At 42.2% G+C, this 22,773-nt stretch overlaps 1 protein-coding gene across 3 annotated transcripts in view; it reads right to left on the bottom strand.

Moving 5' to 3' along the window:
- The window catches only part of LOC109898567 (protein TANC2), a 141,051-nt gene that overhangs the window by 72,933 nt on the left and 45,345 nt on the right, over positions 1–22,773 (bottom strand). The window contains exon 1 of one of the 3 annotated variants that reach the window (XM_031827541.1): positions 728–1,022. The exons of the other annotated variants lie outside the window; for them this stretch is intronic. The gene's annotated coding sequence lies outside the window, so the exon portion shown is untranslated. Of the gene's footprint in view, positions 1–727; positions 1,023–22,773 lie in introns of those variants that run through there. 3 annotated transcript variants of the gene reach the window in all.

The raw sequence follows: 22,773 nt of genomic DNA, 5'->3' as shown, positions 1-22,773 counted from the left end.
GAGAAAGACCAAGAGAGATAAAATGAAAGAGAGAAAAAGATTGTGTCCGCCTGCCTTTCCTTTCTCTTGCTGCCATGCTGCATAACAATTAAGCAGGAGAAAGAGACTGTTGTAGAATGAGTGGAAACATTGGCTCCCCTCAACGCAAATAGAGGAGGCCTAAAATGCCGCCTGAGCTTCGAACAGCAATCCCTTTACTAAGTATCGAGTAGACCCACGCGTTTAGTGTCTTGGGAATCTTTGGTACCACGCTGTTAAAATCCTCCTTTGCCTTCTTCGGTCACATTACAGCTTTAAGAAAGAGCCGACTGTGGTTCCCTCTCATACTTATCCTCTTCAACTTCATCTTTAGAAAGTTTGGATTAGCCATTTTGGCTTTTCAGGTATTCTCTCGTGTTTGACTAATGTCAAACATTGAGAACTTCGACCACACCTACTCCAGGTCGAGGCTGAAGACGAGGCGCTTTTTGAGCCGACACTAGGCTTGGGCGGTATCCAAATTGTCATACCTTCATAATGACCTTGTGCAATACCTGGATATTTCGGTAATACCGGCACTGAACAAGGGGCGCTGTTTTCAAACCCCTCTGAGACTCTGTACTCCAAAAGGTTAGCAATGCTAACAAGTACATGTAACAGCCCATAAAGAATGCTAACGAGTGCATTGCTAACATTTTATACAGTCTCTTGACCTAAACTATACAAGTAACTCAAAAATGCTACTCACAATTTGCTGCATGCACAAAACAAACTATTAGATCACAAGGCTCTTGATCCAGGAGGTGATTCTCTGCTGTTACTAAGCAAAGCTTCATTTTGGAAGAAGCTAACCACTAGATACTGTAGCTAACTAGCTATTAAATTAGCAAACCAAATGCACAACTGCAGAGCATTCAGTAAATTCTAGACAGTTAACTTAATAGTTATAAGACATCAAGCAGGCAAACACTTAGTTGTGAATTCCATATTGTAACTACATCACCCGCAATGCTGTACAACAGTGAGTGACTCACAAGGCTCCGGTCTCTCATCGTTGTGTGCTTGTAAACAAACACCACGTGACTGGGGACTACCGGTAAGCTTCATAATGAAAAATTATGTGACAGGTGAAATGAAGAACGCAATCTTCTTTATTTCCTAAAGTACTGCACAGTTAACTGCAGGTATTTACTGAAAAAGTAGCAACAAATATTGAAATGTATAAAAATAAAAAAATCTAATGAAATAGTTAACGGTATTGAAAACGGTATTGAAAAATACCCTGGTATACACGCTGTATGGACTAAGCCTATCCGACACACAGCCAGTCCTGAGCTGAGCATACACCAAATTGGGGCAATCAGCAGCAGGACTGTTCCTGATAGGAAAACCAGAGACCTTTAAAAACTCTTTATCTACTGGTGTCAGCCAGTCAGTGCCATAGAGGCAAAGGGGGAGGACTCTGTTTCAGTTTGGCTTGGTGCTTTTGTGTTGTACGGGGGGGGGGGGGGGGGGGGGGGGGGGGGGTGTAACTGTACAGTAACAGATGTTCCATGTTAAAGCTGGGGAATGACTCAGCGAGACACTGGGCCCTGTGGCTTCTTCTGGCAGCCCACAATGCCAAACAACATCAACAAAGACGAGCCAGCGTGAAGCTCCCCCGACCTCGTCTCTCCTACCCTATCCTGTTCTTTTCTTCCTCCACCCCCACCTGTAGCCTCTTTTCCAATGTTTTCATCAAATCCTCATTTCCCCCCCCGTTTCTCACTCGTCAATCCTCTTTTCAATCTCTAGTGCCTAGTTTGTTCTAGACAGTCTATTCATCTCCTCTCTTTTTATCCTCCATTCCGCACTCTTTCTCCATGTTTGCTAACAGTACATGTGCATATGTCTGTATTCCAACTGTAACTTAGACCCCCCTCCCTTTGCCTCGCTCTCTCTCTCCCACAGGGGGTCTGTGGCGTCAGCTCTCCCTGGTGCCATTTCCTGGAAGCCTCTGCTTCGCCCCTCTACTTTACCACCACCCCCATGACTGTAGCAGCATGACATGGCAGAAGAAATAAAAACCAACAGCCTCCTTCACTTTGACTCCTTTAATCTGTTCAATACAATCCAGAGCTCCTCTGGTTCACTCTCTCTCGATGTCTAAAAAAACAACCCACACAGCGAGCCAGATCGGACATAAAGCACAGCGAGGTTGGCTGGCTTAAACAAAGGCAGCAATTCTGAGCCGAACAGACTTCCTTTAACGTTTTTATCATCTCGACGGGCAGAGATACATCTTCAATCGCTGCCGGGAAGTGTCAGTTCTAGCAGGTGCCAGGTATTGGAGGGAACTCACAACGAGTAAACTTTTTTCCCCCTACACATGTTCAATTGAACGAGCAAAGCTAATAGGAAGTACATACTGTAGTGTGTGTGTATGTATATATATATATATATATATATATATATATATATATATATATATATACATACATACACACACAAGCATATATATGTATATATATATATATATATATATATATATACATACATACACACACAAGCATATATATGTATGTATGTATATGTATTTCTTCCTAGGTATTGGCCTTTCTAGGGAGTTTTTCCTAGCCACCGTGCTTCTACACCTGCATTGCTTGCTGTTTGGGGTTTTAGGCTGGGTTTCTGTACAGCACTTTGAGATATCAGCTGATGTACGAAGGGCTATATAAATACATTTGATTTGATTTGATTTGATTTGTATGCATGTATGTATGTGTGTATATACATACGTGTGTGTGTGTGTGTGTGTGTGTGTGTGTGTATCTATCTATCTATATATCTATATATCTATATATAAAAGTCAGGCCTGATTCTGGCAGAAGCCCAGCAAATACAAAACAGGTGGGTTGGTGGGTGGTAGGTAGAGAGAGGGAATATCTACACATTTTTGTAATAAATCAAACCATTTTTCTCATACAACAATCCAATGACCCAGCCCTGCTTCCCAATTTCACAGGGGAAGAAAGGAGGCAAATTCCTTGGCACACTCCAAAAGAAGCACACTGCTTGAAGTCATTCAGAAGCACTTTCACACAATCCTCCCGTTACAAGAACACTATCTGGTGCCCTACAGGACAAGCACACCTTGACACCTCCAAGCGCCTTCTAGGCTTTAAGTCAACTGCAATGTGATGTCATGGTCCTCCTAGCCATGTCTATGCAGTACTATGCCGTATGTGTTGCCTTCTCTCCTCTTGACGTTGTGCTCTTCATGTGGGAAAGGAAAAGGGTGCCCGGGTGCCCACTGGAGCATGGTACTGTGTGTAATTAATGAGCCGCACTGTGGTGGCGCAGCCCTCCACCATGACCTTACACAGCAGCTTCGCGGCTTACAATAACAGCGTCAGCAGAAAAACAGAGACGTGCACCGTCATCGACCAGGCTACAGGGACAAGAAATGAGAGCTGACGCTGAATACAGATTAGGACATGGGGTGACCTTATCCAAATGGCATAGCATCCGAGAAGAGAAGGGGCTAGTTTGACAATCTGTCCCAACAAGTGAAAAGTTAACAGTGAAAATGAGTGACTGGTAATTTACATGCAAGGAGAGTAGCAATCCAAGACCATAACCAGCCTGCTTTATGTGTCTGTTTGCGGTACAGAAGGAAGCATCTTCCCTGAAAGCTCAGCAACATGCTATCAGCAGCCCCTCCTTCCCTCCCCTTGGAGGCCTGATCACAGATGCTAGGCATATGTTCTGGAAAATGGCGATAGGAGGCTGAACCTTCATCAACGCAATTGTGTGTTCACTCAGACAACAACCCATCCACACAGCCCATTCTGAAGGGCACAGTGCATCCTTGGTAGAGGTCGACCGATTAATCGGAAAGGCCGATTAATTAGGGCCGATTTCAAGTGTTCATAACAATCGGAAATCAGAATTTTTGGACGCCGATTTAAAAAAAATATATTTTACAACTTTATTTAACGGGGCAAGTCAGTTAAGAACACATTCTTATTTTCAATGACGGCCTAGGAACGGTGGGTTAACTGCCTTGTTCAGGGGCAGAACGACAGATTTTTTCCATGTCAGCTCAGGGATTCAATCTTGCAATCATACGGTTAACTAGTCCAACGCTCTAACCACCTGCCTCTCATTGCACTCCACGAGGAGTTACGCAAATGCAGTAAGAAGCCAAGGTAAGTTGCTAGCTAGCATTAAACTTATCTTATAAAAAACAATCAATCATAATTGAGGACTGTCGTTGCTCCAACGTGTACCTAACCGTAAACACCAATGCCTTTCTTAAAATCAATACACAGAAGTAGATATTTTTAAACCTGCATATTTAGCTAAAAGAAAAGTTAGCAGGCAATATTAACCAGGTGAAATTGTGTCACTTCTCTTGCGTTCATTGCGCAGAGTCAGGGTATATGCAACAGCTTGGGCAGCCTTGCTCATTGCGAACTCATTTTCCAGAATTCTATGTAATTACGACATAACATTGAGGGTTGTGCAATGTAACAGCAATATTTAGACTTAGGGATGCCACCCGTTAGATAAAATACAGAACAGTTCCGTATTCACTGAAATAAACGTTTTCGAAATTATAGTTTCCGGATTCGACCATATTAATGACCTAAGGCTCGTATTTCTGTGTGTTATGTTATAATTAAGTTATGATTTGATAGAGCAGTCTGACTGAGCGATGGTAGGCAGCAGCAGGCTCGTAAGCATTCATTCAAACAGCACTTTCGTGCATTTTGCCAGCAGCTCTTCGCAATGCTTCAAGCATTGCGCTGTTTATGACCTCAAGCCTATCAACTCCCGAGATTAGGCTGGTGTAACCGATGTGAAATGGCTAGCTAGTTAACGGGGTGCGCGCTAATAGCGTTTCAAACGTCACTCGCTGAGACTTAAGAGTGGTTGTTCCCCTTGCTCTGCATGGGTAACCACATTGGTTGAAAGGGTACATATTTGAACGTTTTAACAGGCCTCTGTAGAAAACTAAGGGGGGAGGTTTTAGAAGTGGTCATAATTATCCCGTTATCCTAACAATTACACGCTACAACATCAACATCCACTAATCACGCTCAGAGGCCCATCGGAACTGTCCGTTTAGGCAGTTATTAACCTTAGTCATTGTTGGTTTTTCAACGTATCTGCTCCTTTACGACATCAAAGGCCACAGCAAAACCACCATTGTGTCCACCTGCAACCATTTTCGAATGATAATCAAGGGACATCACATATGCTCAACATACACTACTAACATGTTTACCTAAAAGATAAATCAGATATATATAAAAAATTAAAAAAAGAGTTTCAGCAGCAAAATCACCCCTAGTTCCAGACTAGACCCCCACAACATAAACAAAAACAACACATCCAAGTCTGTGGTAAAATCCCCCACTTTAATGGACAAGCAGAAGGGGGGGTGGTGGGAGGGATGGGGCTAAACCTACATAGGGTCCGTCCCTAAGCTGCCACGCACAGTGGCAACCGCTCAGATGCCCATTTCAGTCACGCCGCTGAACCTCTTTAGCATTCTGGAGACCCTGCCCAGAGGGACTGGGGGGGGGGTAGATTTTCCCCTCACACGGCCTCTTAGATTAGGCTTAACTCACGTCACGTCTTTCCCACTCTATACCTGATTATGGAATTCACTGTTCCTCTCACACTAATAGGAAAGCGCTTTAGAGTCTAGCTGAGGGCCAGACAATGCTTCGCCTGACACCACCTATCTCTCCCCCATGGAGAGCTAGTGGTCGATACCACTGCCTGGTTTGAACAGTTGGCTTACTGGCTCACCGATCATTACCTGCCTTCCAGTCAAGCATAGCGAGCTCCACTGCACTCGACAGGTGAGGGAAGAGAAAACAAGCTTTAAACTTGACGCAGGGACTTTGAAGTAAACTAAAGTAATGGAATGGATGGTATTGCACAATGAGTTCACATCAGACTCACTACAGTACATTTTTCAGTAAGGCTTTGGTTTGGAGAATAGTAATCATTTTTGAACAGGGTATAAAACATGTCATACATAGAGAAGGTTTACAACCCTGAGACAGGATCCCCCATCTCTCCCTTTAAAAAGTTGCTGTCCTGCCCCGCTTTCTTTGAATACACTGGATGACTTGATGCTGAACTCTCAGAATGTCCTAAAAATATGATTCTTTCCAGTTTGAGGAGACTAGTATATCCAAAACTAACAAGAAGAAGCACAGGGAGTCTGCACAAAAGCCAGTGTGCTGTGAAGTGCACACACACATTTGCTTCCTCCCATCAGAGTGGGCTACATCTCTGATAACACCACATTTGTACAGGGCACATTAGTGGTGACTAACAATCACCTCTAATCGATGGGATGAAAGATTTTGGTTTCAATGCTGCAATTGCTGAAGAGAGAAAATGAGTTTCAGCTCAAGGATTCTATTTTCCGAAACTCTATATAGCTCTTATCTCAGAGTTGGGAGGCACTGAATAAGACCTTCATACTCCAAACTCAAATCTGACTTCTATAACAGACTGTGGAGCATTGTTGTGTTTATTGGTCTACAAGAGCTGAGAAGCATTTATGATAATCCGCTATCATGGATCAGGGGCTAATGTGAATATATATGATATCAAAATGAATGGGTCCTCCCTGGTTGAAGAGGAAGTTTTAAGCCATGTGATTTTCCTCCTGGAGATGAGCCCTGAAAGCCTATTTTTGTAGTTGAGTGCTACATACTGTTGCCTCAGTTAAACATATAGGCTAATTTAGCTTAGTTTGTGATTAGCTGGATCCCAGGGACTCTGAAAATAAAACAAGACATGATCAGGCCAGTATGCTGCCTGCATCACAACCTGCATATTTATTTGACTGTCTATGCTCTTGTAGTGTTCAGTGCAGTACTCCCTTTTAAATCACATTTCCTAAACAGATATCTAGCTAGTTAGGCTATATAGTTAGATAGCTTACCTGTCCTAAAACTGTACCACACAAGCATAGCCAAGTGATTCAGAGAGACTGTGACAGCAGTGGGGGAGAGAGTCAGTGTGTGTTGCAGTACCCAGCTGCTGTCTCAGCATGACCGTCTCACACTGCCAATCCACTTCCCACGGCAGAACATAGGGAGTACAACAGGAGTGTTACAGCAATCTCAAGTTGTTTGTTTTCAACAGACCGGGAGAGAAGCACCGACTCATAACATTAAAGAGGTGGAGGAGGTAGTGCAGCTAGAGTACGAAGCTTTACAGGAGGCTTGGTAGAAAGCCAAGAAAGAGAACCAGTATTAAATCAACTTAATACACTTACTCTCCTCGTCCCTCCTCTATAAGAATATGTTCATTATAAATAAAAGTTATGAAAATAAATTACCTCCATCTTAATGGTGTTAAATTAGTTCATTGTGAAGGAAATCCAAACAGTAAATGGTTTAGTGTTACAACGGAGAGGAGTAGTTCAGGATAGAGGAAGTAACAAAGGACAGCCTCCACAGTGTGCTATAAAGTAGAGGGAGAGCGGGTCAAGGCCCGTGTGTCAGGTTGTGATATCAGAGATCCCCATGACAACAGCCTTACACTGACACCATTAATTTCTCTCTCCAATGGGGGCCTTTTTGAGCTCTGAAAACAAGATGTCAATGTTGACCTCTCGCCCCATGAAACGGCGGGTCATTGTTATGCCCAGGAGGCACTGTGGTGTGTCGTATGATCTGTTCCTTTTGGAGGGTCTCACATGTCACCGTTTGCTTTTTGAGCTCATGGGTTATTCTGTTTCTATGCACTGAATGGGGTGGGTGTCATCAGGGGGGTGTACAGACACTTCAGTGCAAAAGTTCAGGTATTGTACAAATGGGGTAATGCTGCCTCTTCTCCTTTACCTGGCATCTTTGACTTGTGCACACAACCAAACACGGATGATGAAGTCATCTTATCGTTATCCCAACGTAAATACCATTGAATACAGAATCAATGTGCTGACGTTTACACTAGAATGCAATTTAAAATCTCACCTTAACCTCACTGTAGCAGTTACTATACACATCTTTGCGGTGAGACATGACAGCAGAGCGGCCTCAACTTGCATCAACTATTCTACAGTAGAGGGCTCCCCAACTAGGTGGGGGACTGGGGGTGTTGTCTCTAGACTAGAGCACACTGAGTTGTGCAGGCTTAATGGAGAGCATGCGATCAAAGGGTTCACTTTTCAAAAATAACTGAGTGCTTGTTCCGTTAGGTTTCAAAGAGCTCCACATCTCACTTCTCTACCCTTTTGATTTTTGTGCATTTCACATAATTGCATTCCTGCGTCCAGCCCAGCCACATATATAACATAGACATTTTCCATTGTACTAACAATAGCTGAAGCGAAACATATTATCGTGCCACACTGGATTTGAATGCTCTATTCTTTTTAGAGGAGAAAAGAGCCTGAACAGATTGAGCTTCAGCCTTCTCATCGTGTCATCAGGTTTCACACTTCCACCTTTGAAGCCACTAGGTGGTGAATGAGAACCCATAGGCTTGAGGAACACACTGGAACAACAAATGGCCCTCTACTGTTATTCTGGGGGAACCTCAAACAATAAATCAGCTGCGGGTGCAGAGTCCAGGGAAATGGGAGGGGAAACGAAGAGGGGTAAAACTTACAGTACTGGTCATAGCACTGTTTCCTGTGTTTGGTTTTTGAATGAGCTCTGGGGAGGATCAAGGTGCGCAGGGATTTGGGCCCTGATCCAGTGAGCAACAGTAAAGCTGATAGGAGAATGTCATTTTAGACCTCAAGTTGCTAACGGCAATCAGTTTCTGCAATCTCATGTTGATTGTCTGGTAAGTAATCATGTGTAGTCTGAATTAGGAATGTGACAAATGGAAAATGTTTCTTAACATCTAAACAGCCATTTATTTGATCAGTTTTCCATTAAAACAATACGACATTTATAAAATTCCATGCGAATTCACAATGCAGCTGCGCTGCTGCCAGCAACAGTTTGGGTTTCACAGTGCATCCCCTTCAGATGGTTAAACATTGCACCTGCACTACCATTAATGTACCTCAGTTCCACCTCGCAAAGTTTGCATTTCTTTCTCATTTAACTTCTCAAAGTATTCCCATACTTCGCTGCTGTCGCTTGCCTTTCTCTGCCATTTTTCCAAATGTTAACGATGATGACGTAGTGGAGAGTCAACGCCAGAATAATTGACGTTGCACGTTGACTCTCGTTGTCGACTCCCATTTATAAGTGTCAAGATTTGATTCCAATAGTAATCGACTCCTAAGATTTGTTATTTTTGAAACGGAGGAGACTGAGTAGCTGCCGTACTTCCAAGAACAAACATCTTTAATAGCGAGTTAGCGAGGGACATGAGAGAAAGGGGATGGCACAGCATAGGCAGGTCGGCCACCAGGCAGACAGTCAGAACCGTGTACTAGGCCCATCTATCGGCAATCAAAAGCTGTATGTTGCAATGGTACAGATGCAACACTTAGCTCTCACAGTCACACACAGCATCTGCGCGCATCCAGGGGTTCATTTCATGCTGTTCACAGCATGGTAGCCAGGGCACCAAAACCCTGGAGAAGTTGACCTTGCACTTCAACACTCTTAGTTGTGGAAATTGACCCACTATGAGGTTTACTTTCTACATCGACTTCATATTGTTGAGTGAGTCTACCTTTACATTACACAACTTTCCCCAGGCCTTTATAGCCTATCGTCTAGTTAGGCTATGACAGAAAATATTTTTTGTGATAACTGCACTGCGATTTTAATTTTGTAGGGAGGGAAAACTAAACTGTTTTCGGTTAGGGATTTTTATTAACATTAACAATTCCAACTTCGTTTTAACTTTAAAAAATTCACACCCCTCGTCTCAATGTCTTCTAGCCAGGTAATAATGTTAGTACAAGACCAATGACTTAGAATAGGCAGTTTATCTTCCTGCATCAGTATCACGTCCTTCCCCAAAGCAAAGGGTATTGGTGAGGATTGTCTAGACTACAGAAAACAAAAGGAGGACTGGGGAAAATGTCAGCAATATCGGACATTCCAGCTCCTGACGCTCCAACAGGAAGAACTCTCGTAATCCTCCTGCTGTTGTGATTAACTCATACTCTGGTAGATGACGTCTAACAGTTGTAATGACATTACCTTCCTGCCGAAGCGTTTCATGTGACATGTCAAACCCATGCTTTACTCACAGGGACACGTCATGTCAGCACGTAGCTTTCTGACACCATCGTTCTCTCAGTGACAGCATTGTGCCCCTCATGCCCCCTGAGTCCTGACATGGTAGCAGCTGACTACTGTAGCAGGCGGAGGGGAGCTGCTTTTTACTCCCCAACCTTGTGAGGTCTCAGAGTGATCAGTTACAATGGCAGGAGAGCAAGCCTCTATGCCAAACAAAATGGCAGGGGGTGGAAACCGAGAATGTCTTGGTTTAATACATTTTGATGGGTTTGTTCTGCACTGCGGTTTTCCCCACGTGAAGGTTCCTGTTGGGACGATGCCCCGCCGTGAATACATTTCCCACTGTGGAGACATTTCATGACAACCCCCCAAAAAAATTCTTGAAACCTATCACAAGGATGGGATCTCACTCCACAAAACATTGTATTGTCCTCTCTTTTCCTTACAATGTGAAAGCAGTGCATGTCTGACAGAGCATGAGCTGGTGCATTTCTACAAAGCAGTGGATGGCAGTAGATGTAGATGGGCAGAAAAGGGGCAGGGTGTGTTCATAACACGCTTACCGTGGAAAGCAACCGTGGCAAAACCTTTCGGCAGAATACAAATATGCCAGCCAAGGCAATTCCAGGAGAAGATAACAATTGTATTCAAATTGAAACTTTAATTAATGCATCAGTTAGCGACGGTGGATGGTTGCATAGCAACAGCGGTACCAGCCTGCTCTAAAATGGAGGGAGATACAGGCTGCACTGTATATGAATGTGTGTCCATGTCAGTGACAGGTTTGTCTAGCAAGAGTAAACACACCAGATGAGAATCAGAGCCATATAGAACCTATAAAATACTCATATCTCCCTCACTAACTTTAAACATCAGCTAACTGAGCAGCTTACCGATCATTGCAGCTGTCCACAGCCCATCTGTAAATAGCCCATCCAACTACCTACCTCATCCCCATATTGTTATTTACTTACTTTTTTTGCACACCAGTATCTCTACTTGCACATCATCATCTGCACATCTATCACTCGTGTTAATTTGCAAAATTGTAATTACTTCACTACTATGGCCTATGTATTGCCTTACCTCCTTATGCCATTTGCACACACTGTATATAGATTTTTTTCTATTGTGTTATTGACTGTAGGCTTGTTTATTCCATGTGTAACACTTTTGTTGTTTGTGTCGCAACTGCTTTGCTTTATCTTGGCCAGGTCGCAGTTGTACTATTAGAATTTTGAATGTTGGACTATTTCAACACATTCAGTGACATAGCATTGTTGAAATATTCCCCATGTAATGTTAATGGGGCGCTAACATGGCTGCCATAGAATGTGTAAGTGTAATGTAAATGCATCATAATGAAGAAACCACAGTGGCCCAACTTCCTATATGGCTCTGATATCCTAGTAATGGAAAATATAGTTTAAGAACTTACATTTATTTGTGCATATATGTATGTGTTCACCCATCTATCCATGTTTCAGGTTCTGAACTGCTGAACTTGTTACCGACAAACAATTAAAGCCATTTGAAGTAGCTAATGAAGTGTAGGCACTATTTCAAGAAGTATCATTCCTTCTCTTTATGTGTGGTGTACTCTTTCACTTGTACTCTTTTGTCTCCCTCTCTGTGTTTGTTTCAAATCCACACAAGTTAGTTCCATTATCCCTGGGCATCCATCTGAATCCTGAGTGCTGCTCCAGGTCTTTAGAGGGGAGTAATTCCTCTGACGTGCTCCTGTCCTCTGCTTTGCATGACAAAGGACTGCAAAATCAACCTTGGGATTATGAAAGGGAGTGGACAGTGTTTTATATAGGTGTGTGTGGCTGGGCCGAGGGGCTGGGAATGTATTGAAACGGACTGATGAGAGATTCTGCAGCGCAATAATTTTTGGGGGATGGCGCAGATCACTTTAATACTCCCCCCCACAGCTGTGTGTGCACTGCACACTCACTGGCACATTAAAGTGCAAATTGATCCACACACAATGCACTATCATGCCTAAAGTTTCAGGTTAAAAACACACAGACCAGACCATCCTCAAAACCCCAATGCGACGTGCTACCTTGCAACACTCAACATAGATATAACCTTCGATTTCCAGGATGGGGGAAGCCATTTAAAAGCTTAGTCTGTACCACCCAGACAGGATTGTTGCTGTGCATCATTGTCTTCTAAGCCAAGCACAAAGCTAAAGCGAGTTCGAGGAATTATACCATTACACATTACACGCTGTCAGGATGGTGCAGCGATACGCTTAAACCGACCATCACCACAACACAAGGGTGAAAATCAGAGATCTATCAATCGTACAGGAAGAAATTCAGATACTTTTATGAGTGCAATTAACAGATACAACACGGCGCCCACAACTAATGTCGTTGGCAGAGGAGGTTGAGGGTTTTAGACACTATAATCCTGACATAATGCATTCAGAATTGAGCCTAAGTGGGTGAAGGCCTGGCGCTGAATCAAACTGCTGTGTGTGTTTTCTTTACCTTTCACACTGCTAAGACCCGGCACAGCTGCCTCTTTGATGAGGCCATTCCTTTAACACACAAGGACAGGATATCCTTCAGGAGAGTGGGAGTATGGCGGTGTGTATGTGAATGTATGGGGGGTCTGGGGGTCTTTTGCATTCCCTTTTACTACAGTTGGTCGAGCGGATGTAGAACATGGAAGTAAAGACCACGTCCTAAAATCAAATCAGGAAACACTTGACAGTTGAAGGTTCCCCGTACTCTGATCTCACAAATACAATAGTGGTGTAGTGAACCCCTGGATTAGACATTTCACAGTATTACTGTATAACAGTAATGAGACAGAAAGCATTAATGGCTCGCAGTAATTTACCAGTACTAGATTGTAATGTAGCTCTAAGAAAACAAAGAAAGTAAAATGTAATTGTTTAGTAAACGAGGATGTTAGTTTTGTGAGGACGCAAGCGGGTTTATAGGCTGTCAGTGGCCTCAAGGTGATGTGTGTAATAACTAACCTGGAGTAACAACCCCCACCCCCCGTGGCTAATGGCTGTAAATGGACAGTCACCAGAATCAATGCATCATTTTCTGGAGCCTGACCTACTTTCTTTTCTTCACGGAAACCAGCAGATCCAGGGCTATCGATAATAAGGTCTTGATTCATTACACCAGAACAAAAAAATATATATTTTCCCCAAGACAGCCAGGGGTTTGGAATAAAATGTGGAATGGGCCTTTTATCATCTGGGTTGATGTATAATGTGATTTGGTCTAGCAAGATAAATGGGCAGCAGTGTGCTGTAGTGACTAGGGAGAGGTAAACAAAAAGCTGCATTTTACATTATGCTGGGTCAGCACATTCCCTGAGGGAAAAACTGGATTGAAATCATGTAATTCCAAACTGTATCTACTGGGATACTAGTCAGTAGGGGTGGTGATGTTGGGAGGCAGTGCAAACAGGTCCTTTTAGCCAGGCTGTCTGGATTGACACAAGCCCCTGATAGAAAGGATAGGACAGGAGACAGGTAGACAGCCTCATTGGATCTGACCATAGCGGCAGTAGAGGTCTGCTCCCTTTCAAACCCCCCAAGTGTCACTTGCTTTATCCTCAATGTGAAGGTGTGTTTTGGTGGCTTAGCTGTGATCTATTTAGCGGATTGACTTGTTGAGCCAACATCCTGTTCCAGCTAAGCTAGACCCGGCCAAGCAAGGGAAGGCCAGCAGCACTGGCCAGAACAAGATAATAATATCATGAGCTGTTATCAAAGAATGGCTCGACTTAGAACACACTTTGTGCAATATAACTCCATTTAGTACTGTATGGTTTTTAGTATTCCTCCATTTAGATCTTTATCTGTAAGGCGAGACGGAGCACGGCAGGGGAAATTCTGTACGATATGTTCAGTCTGCTGGTAACACAAAGTGTCTTGAACCACTAAAGTCTCGTCAAGCCGTCAACACAAAACCACTACCACAGAATGTGCTATAAAATGCCTTATTCCAGCATATGACAAAATAGGTTGATAAAGCACCCTGGAGTCTGGCACCATCCAGTCTAGCACCCTTTGGCAAAGCACAGCACTATCAGATACAGTAGCAGAGTAAAAACCACCTTCACTGCGCACATTACAGTGCTATGGTGTGTATTGCATTGACAGCTTGTAAAGCCATTTGGCAACATCTTTACCCCTGTCAGAGTGGCCCTACAGATCAACAGATCTGCAGTAGCCGAGGCCTGTACTCTAAAAAGAGAGTGACGTTGATTGCTGCACTGTGTCTCATTAAACAAGATCCAGGATAATGCGTTGTGTGTCACTCACTATATGTCCCTCACAACCACACCATAACTCCTGTGGGGCTTCTAGAATCCCATCATGGAATGCTATAATGTCACCAACAAAGAGGTGCAGATGAAATGTGTCATTGCCATGGAGATGTCTCAGAAGTGTGCAGATAATAGAACATTTCATTTTCAGCCAGAACAGTTTTTGTTGTCAAGCGTGACATTAAAGACAGGGGGTGTAGGCCCTGTTATTACAGGCTTAGCAGTCTACACTCGAAGTACAAAGAACCGTAGTTGGATTTGAAACAGAGAGAGAGAGACAGAGAGAGAGCTGCTCTATGTATAACCCATAAGATTCTAAGACCTGTCTAAGCTGGGGGTACTACTAAGCTATACGGAAATTGTTGCTATTTGATTTGGAATTTTAAGACCCCTTGAAGTAACCCAAAAAATATATTTAAAAAAATACTTGGCCTTACTGCTATTAGCCCATACAAATGCATTGAATAATAGATTCTCTACATGGAACAGCAGATTTTTGGGGGGACTAAAGGAAGTTTGTTCTGAAGTGTCTGTCCTATATCTGAGAGATATAAGAAAGATCAGGAAACATAGTTTTATTTTTTACATGTATTTAACCCCTTATTTTGGCACTAAACAAACTCTATATATACCTCAGATGAGTCTTGTGGGCCCCATGGATGTCCTAAACTGACGTGTTCGTGAGAGTCTCACCTTTCCACAGATGGTTCATATTAGTGTGTAGGCTAAACAGTTCAGACGATTTTGTGAGAACACCGATTTTAGGGATGTCTCATGGTCAGACAAACACTGCTCTAGCTCTGTCACCTTCCACCGCAGTTGCGGAAGTGCGACATCAGCGGATGTGGTAGATTGAGATGCATCCAATGCAAAAAGAAAAGATTTCTAGCTTAAACTGACCATTTTTTATTACGCTAATTATATTTCCATGGGGGAGCGCGGACATCAACCTTAGGGGGATAACCTACCATCCACAATGCCTGTAAGATCGCCCCAAAAAGATTCCCATAACACTTGAAAAACTAGGTGCATAGCAGTGTTAGACCCTCGTGCTATACTGTATACCAGAATATGAACTGATATACAAGAATGTAAAACAAAACTTTAAATTAATAACGTATCAAAGGGAACCAATTTGAGGCAGTTTGTGTGCCATTATAGCCTGATTTCATGTCCTTTTTCATAGAGTAGTGAACTCACATTCAACCAAATTAGATTAGGTAAAATGTGAAAAGCTATGTGAAATCTGATGTCTTAAGGGAGCAGGCCTATATAAAACACCACTGATGGCCACAACATCCCAGGGGGGCTTTAGTACACACAAGCTGTTAATCAATCACATGGGCCGGACGGCTTGTCTCTCAAGGCTCTGACAGACACACAAACCCACATCTTACAGACATGAATGTGACGATGCTGAGGTAGAGGGAGGGTGTGTGTGTATATATTATATATATATAATATATAAATCCTATATATATATATTATATATATTATATATATAGGATTTATATATATATATATATATATATATATATATATATATATATATATATATATATATATATATATATATATATATATATATATATATATATATATATATATATATATATATATATATATATATATATATATATATATATAATATATATATATATATATATATATATAATATATATATATATATATATAATATATATATATATATATATATATATATATATATATATATATATATATATATATATATATATATATATATATATATATATATATATATATATATATATATATATATATATATATATATATATATATATATATATATATATATATATATAGGATAGGATTTATATATATATATATATTTTCCACCATAATTTGCAAATAAATTCATTAAAAGTCCTACAATGTTATTTTCTGGATTTTTTTTTCTCATTTTGTCTGTCATAGTTGAAGTGTACCTATGATGAAAATTACAGGCCTCATCTTTTAAGTGGGAGAAATTGCACAATTGGTGGCTGACTAAATACTTTTTCGCCCCACTGTATGTATGTATGTATATACACGTGTGTGTGTGTGTGTGTGTGTGTGTGTGTGTGTGTGTGTGTGTGTGTGTAAGAGACCTATGGATATGGCTCAAGAGAGGGCTGAGAGAATATATATTGTGCCTTGCGAAAGTATTCGGCCCCCTTGAACTTTGCGACCTTTTGCCACATTTCAGGCTTCAAACATAAAGATATAAAACTGTATTTTTTTGTGAAGAATCAACAACAAGTGGGACACAATCATGAAGTGGAACGACATTTATTGGATATTTCAAACTTTTTTAACAAATCAAAAACTGAAAAATTGGGCTTGCAAATTTATTCAGCCCCCTTAAGTTAATACTTTGTAGCGCCACCTTTTGCTGCGATTACAGCTGTAAGTCGCTTGGGGTATGTCTCTATCAGTTTTGCACATCGAGAGACTGAAATTTTTTCCCATTCCTCCTTGCAAAACAGCTCGAGCTCAGTGAGGTTGGATGGAGAGCATTTGTGAACAGCAGTTTTCAGTTCTTTCCACAGATTCTCGATTGGATTCAGGTCTGGACTTTGACTTGGCCATTCTAACACCTGGATATGTTTATTTTTGAACCATTCCATTGTAGATTTTGCTTTATGTTTTGGATCATTGTCTTGTTGGAAGACAAATCTCTGTCCCAGTCTCAGGTCTTTTGCAGACTCCATCAGGTTTTAATCCAGAATGGTCCTGTATTTGGCTCCATCCATCTTCCCATCAATTTTAACCATCTTCCCTGTCCCTGCTGAAGAAAAGCAGGCCCAAACCATGATGCTGCCACCACCATGTTTGACAGTGGGGATGGTGTGTTCAGGGTTGATGAGCTGTGTTGCTTTAATGCCAAACATAACGTTTTGCATTGTTGCCAAAAAGTTCAATTTTGGTTTCATCTGACCAGAGCACCTTCTTCCACATGTTTGGTGTGTCTCCCAGGTGGCTTGTGGCAAACTTTAAACAACACTTTTTATGGATATCTTTAAGAAATGGCTTTCTTCTTGCCACTCTTCCATAAAGGCCAGATTTGTGCAATATACGACTGATTGTTGTCCTATGGACAGAGTCTCCCACCTCAGCTGTAGATCTCTGCAGTTCATCCAGAGTGATCATGGGCCTCTTGGCTGCATCTCTGATCAGTCTTCTCCTTGTATGAGCTGAAAGTTTAGAGTGACAGCCAGGTCTTGGTAGATTTGCAGTGGTCTGATACTCCTTCCACTTCAATATTATTGCTTGCACAGTGCTCCTTGGGATGTTTAAAGCTTGGGAAATCTTTTTGTAACCAAATCCAGCTTTAAACTTCTTCACAACAGTATCTCGGACCTGCCTGGTCTGTTCCTTGTTCTTCATGATGCTCTCTGCGCTTTTAACGGACCTCTGAGACTATCACAGTGCAGGTGCATTTATACGGAGACTTGATTACACACAGGTGGATTGTATTTATCATCATTAGTCATTTAGGTCAACATGGGATCATTCAGAGATCCTCACTGAACTTCTGGAGAGAGTTTGCTGCACTGAAAGTAAAGGGGCTGAATAATTTTGCACGCCCAATTTTTCAGTTTTTGATTTGTTAAAAAAGTTTGAAATATCCAATAAATGTCGTTCCACTTCATAATTGTGTCCCACTTGTTGTTGATTCTTCACAAAAAAATACAGTTTTATATCTTTATGTTTGAAGCCTGAAATGTGGCAAAAGGTCGCAAAGTTCAAGGGGGCCGAATACTTTCGCAAGGCACTGTATATATATATATTTTTTTAAGAGTGAACAAGAAAATGGCAAAATAAAAATGAAAGGTTTTAGGCAAGTGTTGTCGATATGTACAGATCGAGAGCTTTGGAATACAGAGGATCTTTCTCATCACTGCGGTGTCTGTTATTACGGTGACGATGGTATCTGTCAAATGTTCAGATGCTAGGCAATTTGCTAATTATAACATTGGAAATATTGTAATGTCTCGTCTCATTTGAGGATGACTTGGCATAGAATTTCTTCACTAGCCATACTGTAATCAGAGAACAACGGATGCATAATTTAGATGCAAGTCAGTCTGATGTGCTTCTCCATCAGGCCTTGATCCAAAGAATAAATGCAATGGTAGAGAAGGGTCTATAGATGGTTCCTGCAGCCTGGTAAAAGGTTGTGTCCATTCCCTGAGAGACATGTCAAACCCTATCAGGAGGATGAGTCTTCTCTACGTGAGACAGCCTCCGCTTAGGCTATAGGCAAAACCCTTGAACCCGATGGCAGTGAGCTCTGGAGAAGTTGTGGTTGCGAGGTGAGCCCTGGTTAAATATTAACTATTACAGACATCCCAGAGGTGAAGTAGGAGACCGAACCTTCAGCCTGATTGCAGCAGAACCACATGAGTGTGTGTATTTCAGCAGTTTAGACAAATTACAGTCTGGGATAAGGACCGTCATCGCTGCACGTACTATGGTTGTGGCCTACCAACAAGAATGGTTTGAAGTCAAAAGCAAATAGGTTCCTTTCTTTCTGAGAGGGGCAGGTTGATGGTGAGGAGCCTTCGTTGTGTGCAAGGTGTAAATTGTAGCCCCAACAAACTGCAGCATTAAAGTCTGGGGGCCTCTGTCGTAAACTCTATTGACTTTCCACATCCTTGCCCCTGGGGCGAAAGACCTAGGCATTCATACAGCAATTAGTGAGGGGTCTGCTTTGAACACTGCTGCTCAAGCGAGTGACACCCATGTTTACAAGATGTCTGTGTGGAGCAACAAGCAGGCCACTGACATGATGAGAAGAGTGGGGCTGCAAGTGAAGCCGTTCTTCAAGGATCTCTGAAAGCGGAGCAGGGGTGAAATTAGTTTCCAAAAGCAATCCCCCATTCCGTCCTCTATCCAGTAGCCCAGCAAACACACTAAGCACAGTCCTTTGGAGTTCAGGAAATGGAAAGAGAAAAATGTCTGTCCACAGGCAAACCATCTACTGCTACGACTATAACCTAGCTTTCCCGCTCTTGTGTTTCTCTGAAACAGAATGGGCTTTCTGCTTAGGAAACTGCATTTAACTTGCTTATAATTACATTTGCAGTCAGACAAGGTAACCATGGTTCAGAGGTGAGGGAGCAACCATCCAAAACAGATTAACACACCCCCACATACCGTAGTTTGAAGGGTTTATTGACTGAGAATTTGACTATTTCCTCTACAGGCCAAACATGGGCACAGGTTTGTGTGGATACAAGCAATAGGCTAACCACAAACACATTCAAAACATGAGGCAGAGGGATAATAAGAGAGGGAGAGGAAGAAGGCGGCCATGTTGTTTGCATGTAAAACGCCTCGCACCCTTTCACTGCTGCTCCAATATTGCTATTAGAGACCTGGCTCCGTCTGGCTGTGTGACAGAGGAGTGACTGAGTGGAACCAGACGAGGCCAGCCAGCACCTCTAATTAAAGTTAAGCAGCACTAAAACATTAAGCTCGTTGAAAAGAAGAGGCAGGGAGGTACAGAAAGGGCCTTGCTTTTTGGTCGATCACTCAAGAGTGGGTGTTCCTGGTAACTTATCATTATAGTGAGGTTTCACATCTGAGGTTAACGCAAAGCTAATTAGCCATCAATGAATTAGCCTTAAGCATAAGATCCAGAAGCTATTTGGGGTAAGGGAATAAGAAATACTATGTTACTAAATGCTTACCCAGTGGACAAAAAGATGAACAGGGAGAAATTGGCACAATTTCCAAAATCAACTTCTCACTAATGAGCTTCTAAGCACTAAATACATGCTACATTGTTTACAAAGTACCCTACTCAAAAGTGTTAAAGACAACACTGGGAGGGGGCTAATTACTTTTAATGTTATAACTTACACCGTGCAAATACCAACCAGAAGCCTTCACAAATGACTTATTTTCTAATCTGAAAAAGGAGAATGAGCTTAGATTTTGGAACAACTGATTGTACAGAATTGTGTCTCTCCATCTGGACAAAGCAACTAGGCCACCTGACAGCCAAGCTATCCTCATTTGGTGATAAACAACCTTGCTTGACATGGGCACTTCTGGACATCCTAATGGAAACCATGTGTTGATCCGAAAATGAAGTGTCCTTGGCAGGAATAGACACAGTGAGCCAAAAACCACACAGATACAAGGAATGTTTGGATTCCTAGCTAGCCTAAATATTATTTGACTACAAACATATTACTTTTACCACTGTGATGTGGAACTAAACAAAGGTTCTGTACCTAGCAAGAGCTTCCCAAGATCCTCTAGCTGCCATCGTGTGTCCTTTGATGTGAAGTCAAAGCCTTTCTACCTGGTAAAATGTGTTCCTTCTCCCTCTGAGAGGACATCTATACGAGCATGTCAACAGCCACAAACTCCCTGTGGTCACCGAGAGGACCAATAGGAAGACCAATAGGGAGACAACCCTGACCAAGATAAAGGGTTAGAGGCAGTGCTTCATTTGAAACAGGATCCGTCACCTCTCGGATTTTACTTTGTTCCGGCACCCATTTGCCCGGGTCCGGTACCTCATGATTTATTAATTGTTTGCACTGTAGACATTCTAATGAAAGCAATCAGCGTTAAATCAAGTTGCCTTCTAATTATTTATCCCGCCCCCAGAAAGACCATGTAAAATCACAGTGATCCTATCCTTCTGTGTAATCATCCTCCTCTAACACACTGATTTCAGACCTGCTCTCTTATTTGTACATAGAGGTTATGGGGAGGGCTGGTTGGATAATGAACTGATCTTGATAGAGCAGGTCTTGGTAGTCAACTAGTGAAGAGGTCCCTACGTAATCACGTTATGTAGCCTAGGCTAGTCGTCTCTCTACTGAATTTGAATCGTGGGAAAGCCAAATTAAAAACGGATAAGAAAAGGCAATAGAGTTTAATGACATTTTTGAAGTCCAAAAATCCTGAAAACGAAGGTTAAAACGAACCCAGAACGAGCCAGAGTACTGTCAGTGCCAGAGGAGAGGAGCATCACCACTGGAGGAAATGACTGGAGGGATTGACCTAGCAAGAGTGGGTGGAATGTACAGTAAATAAAAACTAAAAACAAAGAGCCCAAAAATAGTTTTTTGGACATGCCCGAACCAAGGTGCATTTGGTGGCGACGAGGCTAAAGAGACACCCAGGTTATAGTTAACGCTACATCCAGAGTCTTCAGAACAGCCATAGAAGGAGGCTAAACGTCAGCCACTGGTCCACTCATGGCTTTGCGCAAGAAATTGACCCTCAGGAGTTAAATGGACTTAGGGAGAGTCATTGTGGGAGGTTTTGAAAACTAAGGTAGGAACATTTTTTTCCTGTACAAGGTAATCTGAGGCAGGAAGCCTATATGTGTGTTCTGCTGTCGCCTATATTGATGTCTTTTTATTTGAAGTTCTATTCCGAAATTGTGATTTGTTCTACTGCTACAGTGAGGTCTTGAAAATGATATGAAAGTCAGGTCTTGTTGTATGCATATGGCAGGTGTTCTGCAGTGTTGTCTAAAAATGTTGCTGTACAATTGATGTCTCGAAAATTAGGATATAAGAAATTCGGACATGAGTATAGCTGCTGGGTTTACATAAGTATGTGAGCATGCATACTGCAGTGACGTCTAAAATGCTTTGAATTAATCAGCACCTTGGAGAGTGCTGTCCGTTTCACTACCGCATACAGTTGGCTACTTGGCTGTTTACTCTGTCTGCTGCGCTGCTACGGTACCTCAAGAGTCCCCAGGATAATCAACCCCCCCCCCCCCCCCCACTATGTGTTCCGGGACCTCCCGATTTACAAATAAAGCACTGGTTACAGGGGTTAAGTAGTGGCACTGAAACATGACTAAAATGACACGTAGGCACAGGTGACCGACCGGCAGATCAAGTTAGTGGGAGTCACAGAGGTACTGGACACTCCATTGAGAGGTCTTTGAGGAGTACTAGATGGGCTGTAGGAATGCATGTCAAGTCTGTCAGTAAGACTTGACTATCAACACCAGCCACTGGCTGATTCAATCCGCTGCAACACGAGGGCATTAGAAGGAAATACAAAAAATATCTGACAGGTAGGGTTCTATTTTTAGTTTAAATTATTCATAGATTTCGATTCTTCCTCTGCGCTGCTGGAGTTTATGTTTTCAGGTGGAGGAGGGTTTAGGGGCTCAGTGGGTTGTCAAATCAGAAATTTCTGTACCCATACACTGGTAGAGAGCAGAGAGTATATTCATCATAATCCCCCATCATCATCATCAATAACAAATGTTATCAACATCAACATCATCCACATTATCATCATCAGA

The sequence above is a fragment of the Oncorhynchus kisutch genome, linkage group LG6 (genome assembly GCF_002021735.2).
Source record: "Oncorhynchus kisutch isolate 150728-3 linkage group LG6, Okis_V2, whole genome shotgun sequence".
NCBI lineage: Eukaryota > Metazoa > Chordata > Actinopteri > Salmoniformes > Salmonidae > Oncorhynchus > Oncorhynchus kisutch.
This window is presented reverse-complemented; position numbering and strand designations above follow the sequence as displayed.